At 43.7% G+C, this 6,487-nt stretch overlaps 1 non-coding gene across 1 annotated transcript; it reads left to right on the top strand.

Annotated features, from left to right (window-relative positions):
- The first annotated feature begins 710 nt into the window (after positions 1-710).
- On the top strand, positions 711-804 carry trnai-uau (transfer RNA isoleucine (anticodon UAU)). The gene is made up of 2 exons: positions 711-748; positions 769-804. It is a non-coding gene; the product is annotated as a tRNA-Ile (tRNA).
- Positions 805-6,487: the final 5,683 nt, after the last annotated feature.

Genomic DNA, 6,487 nt, shown 5'->3' on the forward strand with positions numbered 1-6,487 from the left:
GGTCATCAGGCTCCCCATCTTCCCATTCCCCCTACCGGTAGAGTAGCAGCACTTCCCACCCACCCCCCATACCAGACCGTGATGCAGCCTGACAGAATGCTCTCCAGAAGTTTGTTTGTTTGTTTTTTTAGTTTATTCGTTAATCCGCTAATGAAGTACTGTATAGTCGCTGCTTTGCCTTCTTTATAACCGCACCGATTTGTTGAGACCAGGTTAAGTCCTCAGAGATCTTAACACCCATGGACTTGAAATTGCTTACTCTCTCCACTTCGGATCTCTCGATGAGGATTGGTGTCTCTCTGCTTCCTGAAGTCCACAATAATCTTTTTCGTCTTTCTGACGTTCGTTGCAATGTTGCTGCTGCGACACCACTCATTGAAATATTTTGCCCCTATTCGCCCTCTCGTCTCCATTTCAGATTCGACCAACAACGTTTCCATTATCAGCAAATTTATTCGTGGTATTTGATGTGCCATTTGCTGACTCGATATGCACTTGGATGTAAGAAAGATCGAGGGATATGGATATGGTAGGAAGGAGGGATTAGAGTTTGTGTGCCTTTGATTAGCTTTTTAGCTGGTTATGGCAAAACATTGTGGGCCGAACGGCCTTTCACGCGCAGTACATATTTAGGCTCTATGCTCTATAATATCTGTAAATTTCTTCTAAATTTTCATTCCATATGTAAAAATTCGCGTTTGCAGCAGTGGGCTCTAGTGGCGCAATCGGTTAGCGCGCGGTACTTATATGACAGTACACGGCGGAGAAATGCCGAGGCTGTGAGTTCGAGCCTCACCTAGAGCACTTGTGATTTTTAATGCTTGCAAGGCCCAGGCGACTTGACGACGCTCATGCTGAGCATTCCACTGAAATGTTACATTTGATGTTGTGCTTCTGAGACACCCTGCTTATTATTTGTCTTTAACTTCGAATCGATGCACCTTTGATTTTGATCTAAGCAGGCGAGTGTGAGTTTATCAGCGTTGCAGGAGATCCTCCCTTATTCAATAAGGATACCCGCGGGGCTACAGATAATCTCCCTGTTTGGTTCTTTAGTTCAACACGCGTAGCCTCACTTCCTGTTGTTGAAGGTGTCTGGACAGATGGTTTCTTTGCTGAATCCAGCCATCACGCGTACCCCACGTTCCTGTCTTCTTAGTTCAATAAACCAAATGGCGAAGCAACGAACCTTACTCTTCCTGAAACCATGCTTCAGAAACACTCTAATTACACCTCACCTTGGTTCGTTGTGCTGTCGAATAAACTCAATATTTACTTACTTCGGGGAATTGTTTTAGGCACACGCGAAAAAAGAGATTTTAATTGTAGCCTCAATGGCCGCAAAAGGTATCGGGATGCTACTCTCTCTCTCTCTCTCTCTCTCTCTCTCTCTCTCTCTCTCTCTCTCTCTCTCTCTCTCTCTCTCTCTCTCATGAATCTGCAACCTGCATTATTTCTGGACCGAATTATAAAATAATTCTCACGTTTCCAGAGTTCACCAAGCCTCTGTTAAAGAGACGACACCTCCCTCTATTCTACTGACGTCCTTCCGGCTGGAGAGAGATCACTCTACCGCGACCTCGGAGCTGATCGACTTGCCGCTCCGTTCCTGAAGGCTATGGCTACCAATATCATTTTCGTTCAAAATAGGTCGTTTAATTGGCCGTTGATGTCTTGGTCTGGTTGCGATCCGAAGGAACAGATTGAACAGTGATCATTAATGAAATATCAGTGTTATGGTGTGTCTGGTGTCAGTGCGGACTCGGTGGGAAGATTGGCCGTGATTCGTTACTCCACAGCTGGCATCATCTCACAAGTAACCCTGGCTTGTAACGCGTCCTGTTGTTTATAAATGTATCGGCACATGGTTCACTCACTAGTTTCAATTAACTTGTAATCTGAGGTGCTGAGAACGGATGAGAGAGATCGGGTGAGAAATCTTAAAGGTACTGTTAAATTTAGCACGTGGGCCGGAGCGCCACCCTGTGGAGACTGCCGGAAGCTGGAGTACCGAAGTTGTGTTAATTCCTTGCCCCACATATGCAACATCGTTCAGTTAGCTGTTACATGTCGCGCCGGAACCAACACCCCAGAGGAAATTGTTAATACATTTCTCTCTATATGGCGCATAAATGTAATACTTGTCAATGAAAACGGTAAGGAACGGTGGACAATGGTTTGTACTTATTGCTGTACTTCAGAGCAGGGCGTGGAGCTTCGGATCATTGCTCAAGAGCGCAAAGCATTGCCTTGCTTTGCAAGGTTTCAGTGGTGTAGTGGTTATCACGTTCGCTTCACACGCGAAAGGTCCCCAGGTCAATCCCGGGCAGAAACATTGTTTGGGCTTCAGTGCTTCAAATGAACTTGAGACTCAACTTTTCAGTTTGTGTTCAAGGGTATTGTATCCATGTGTAATTACAATGAACGTTCGCTTTTCTATCAGTAGCGAATTGTATTTCAAACCTGGCAAAGCTAAATTAAAGAAAGAATAATTAATAGTAATTATATATAATTTACCGGAAAACATAAGCGGATTTAAACCTAAGGAGGTTCGTGGATAACGTACACTGCGTAACCGAAGAATTAGCCTTCAAACCTATTTTCATGTATTGTCGCATGAGAATGCATTGTGGTTTCAACGGAGCTCACATCTCAGATGTTTCCATCCAGAGAAACATCAGGAAGAATAACCGTGTGCTGCAAAATTTCAAACCTACCGTAAAATGTTAAATCGCTTTTTTTTCGCTCCCCCCTGTATTCCACTCCTTCCTCGTCTCACCAGACAGACATCTGTTCATATTCTCCACCACAGTATTCTAGTTTCCAACTTTTCAGTCTGCCTCCTCACCTCTCTTTCTCTTTCTCACTCTCTCCCTCTCTCTCACAACACACACACACACACACACACACACACACACACACACACACACACACACACACACACACACACACACACACACACACAAGCGCGCATTCAATCTCTCTGCTTCTCTTTGTTTTCTCCGTCGCGAGCAGCATCACAGCCACTCCACGTTGTCTACGCCGCGGTGGAAACAGTTGGTAACATCAACACCTAAAACCTTCAGGACTCGAATCTGCGATCTTCCGGTGATGTTGCAGCGCAGACAGAAGTTAAATTTCTTACTATTGGTATCGCACATTCCATTCCTGTTAAAGATCCAATAAGGAAGGTCTGATCAGAGCGCTGACATAAGGTTTCTGAGGGAATGTCGGAAAGTCTGGTTAAAACCTTCCTGTATAATGACGGTAATGTAGCACAAGGAAACGGGGTACGGTGGCACTGTTTATTTTGGTACGAGGTGACGGTGGGAGAACGCATATCGGTTGGGATCACGGCCCTTTTCAATATATCGATGTTGTTGTGATTCGATATAAAATTCAAACATGGGCGAAATATCCCACGCCTGTATACTGGTCTGTGACTGGCCGTGGAGGTTCTTCAGCAAACGTGAACGTCAGAAATAATTATCTATCTCGGAATACGCTCCGCCCCTGACTGAACGCGCAGTCCGTGTGGAGTTACTCTGAAATAAATCCCTGTCATTCCCCGATTACTCACTTAACACCTTATTAAAACCTAACAGTCTGTCATTCTAATCAAACCGGCCACAATTATATTTTTTAACATATCGGCAACATAATGACCAGTGATGCTTTACCCCAGGATTCCCACGGTGATGTGCAACGTTTGAGATGTATGTCACTGAAAAATGATCAGTGAAAATGTTTCCTGGTTTATCAGTGGAGTCCAGGAGAAAATAACACCTCGCCTTTGGACGTCAAGGAACAGACGGATGGTATATTGACAGTGGTAGTTTGTCCTGCTCAGCAGTCACGAGTTTGCATGCAAAATTTGAGATTTTATGGTTTTTCGGTCCGGATTTTGTGGCGCTTTTCCACTGCCTCATGTCCAGTGGCATGCAAATATTCGGGCAGCCTGCTCAAAGATCGTGTTACTGTGAATAGTTCAGTGAGTAGAAGAGGAACTAAACCCCAAAAGTAATAAAGTTAAAGATGAAACAGTCTTTTCAACATTTTAAGCACGATCAGTCCATACATTTTTTTTTTGTACAATTTTAGGGTAAAGAAAAGGAAAAGAGCACCATGCAAGTGTTCGGGCACTCCAAAGATTTGAGCTCTCAGATAACTTTTACCAAGGTCTCAAACCTTAATTAGCTCGTTAAAGCTATGGCTTCTTCATAATCGTCGTTAGGAAAGGCCAGGTGCTGTAAATTTCAAAGATTTATAAATAATCTGCCTCCTCAAATCTTGTCCCAACAATCAGCAGCCATGCGCTTCTCTAATCAACTGCTTAGCACTCTGAAAATTAAAATAAATTATACCAACAAAGCAGGAGAAGGCTATAAGAAGATAGCAAAGCGTTTTCAGGTAGCTGTTTTCTCAGTTCATAATGTAATTAAGAAATTATTTTGTAATTTAGTGTAATTTTGTATTTTTTTCCTGACACTGCCGCTGTAAATGAGACTACTTGCACTACAGAGTATTGTAAACCTGACTCGGAATGTTTAAAGGAGATGTGCCTTGCAATCTCCTTTCATACTCACATTTTTGAGTGCCTGGAATGAAGGCCAGGAGTGATGGCGGAGGTAGATGCCATGTACGATATTAGATACCACGCGAATATGAGGAGAATAGAGGGAAGTGGACCTTGTGAGGGCAGATGGGATTGATTTAGTAAAGCATGAAATTATCGGGTCAATTGCTTCAGAACAACGCAGTGAGCAGAAGGACCTGTTCACGTGTTGTTCTTGGTGTGTGTCCGCAATATCACAGCCGGAGTGCTGTATGCATCTCTGATTGCCCGCCTCAGGAAGGATGCACGGGCTTTGTTACCGGCCCGGGAGGGCTCGTTTCAGTTGGAGTCTGGGTAGTGACGGTGCACTGAGCTCAAAACTCATGCAACACTGACTCTCTCCTCAGCCACAGCAGGCCCTACTGAGACGATTCAATTACAGGGCAATGTAAATGGTTACAAATGACACAAGTTATTCATAAAGGAAAATGTTCGACTTCATTCGCAAAGTCCGTCAGTTGTGCTCTTTTACGAGGCGGCTCCTGAGGTAACGATGAGAGTGTAAGGTGATTGTTTTTGGTTTGTTCGGAATGGAAGTAAAGGGCTGCGACTTTTCCTCAGCATTTTAAACAACCTGGACACGTTTTATTCACAAAATCGTACGAGGCTATGTGTGGAAATAGGAAAACCAAGCTTTTTCAAGCCTAGGGGGTAAATAGTTACATTCGTACGATTGATGAGTAAAGTTCAGTACAGTTTGTGGTCTTGAGTGGAGTCGTGATGGAGAGAGAGAGAAAGAGAGAGAGGGAGGGAGAGAGAGAGAGAGAGAGAGAGAGAGAGAGAGAGAGAGCGAGAGAGAGAGAGAGAGAGCGAGAGATGAGAGATTTGAGGTAAGCTGATGTCGTCGATCATCCCCTTGTCCTCAAGTGGACTGTTCTTCTGTGGTGGAATAATTAACCTAGGCGAGCGTTAGACAGACGAGTAACTCCCCACTGGTCACAGCCTATTCAAACGGCGAGAGCCACTGATCGATTCTCCTGATCGATCCCCCAAACGCACCTTTTCTGTGGGCACAACAAAGCTCGTACAGTGTCCAAAGCCATGTGTCTGTGTCTGTGTGTGTCTGGGTCCAGCCGCTGACCTAGTATTTATTTCAGCATGTTAAACACTAGCTGTCCATCAAATTGCTCCGCGCGGCTCTCTCTGTAAGAACATATAAACAGGCAGTGTCCTTGTGGAAATGTAAACATCCGTCAGAGAAGCTGTAACTCAATCTTCCGAGCATTCTTCGTCTCTCTCTCTCTCTCTCTCTCTCTCTCTCTCTCTCTCTCTCTCTCTCTCTCTCTCTCTCTCTCTCTCTCTCTCTCTCGCGCTCTCTCTCTCTCTCTCTCTCTCTCTCTCTCTCTCTCTCTCTCTCTCTCTCTCTCTCTCTCTCTCTCTCTCTCTCTCTCTGTCTCAATAACAAAGTATCTGCGTATCTGCGTTGAACACCTCCCTCTCTCCCGTTCTTTTTAAGAGGACAGTTCATAGGGTCAATTCAGGACCTTGTGACAGGCCCTTCCTTTTAGGGATAATTTTGTCGATTGCATTTTTTTGATTCAAATGTAAATTACAGAATTTGAAACAATACATATTTATTTATCAGATAACAGAGCAAAACCGTGTACCATTTCTAACTTAACATCTCGATAAGCAATCAGCTATAAAATTGTCAGTACCTATATATGTTTTATTTTTAGGTTATATTCTTGCAATATCAGACTCAATTTTAATAACCTTCTATTCTTATTCTTCATGTTAGTTAGAAACACCAACAGATTGTGGTCCGTGTAAACCACAACTGGTTTCTGGGCCGGACAAATATAAACTTCAAAATGTTGTAAAGACAGAATAAATGTTAGCAGCTCCTTTTCAACAGTATTTTTTTTTCGA

Source organism: Hypanus sabinus, unplaced genomic scaffold (assembly GCF_030144855.1).
Source record: "Hypanus sabinus isolate sHypSab1 unplaced genomic scaffold, sHypSab1.hap1 scaffold_1471, whole genome shotgun sequence".
NCBI lineage: Eukaryota > Metazoa > Chordata > Chondrichthyes > Myliobatiformes > Dasyatidae > Hypanus > Hypanus sabinus.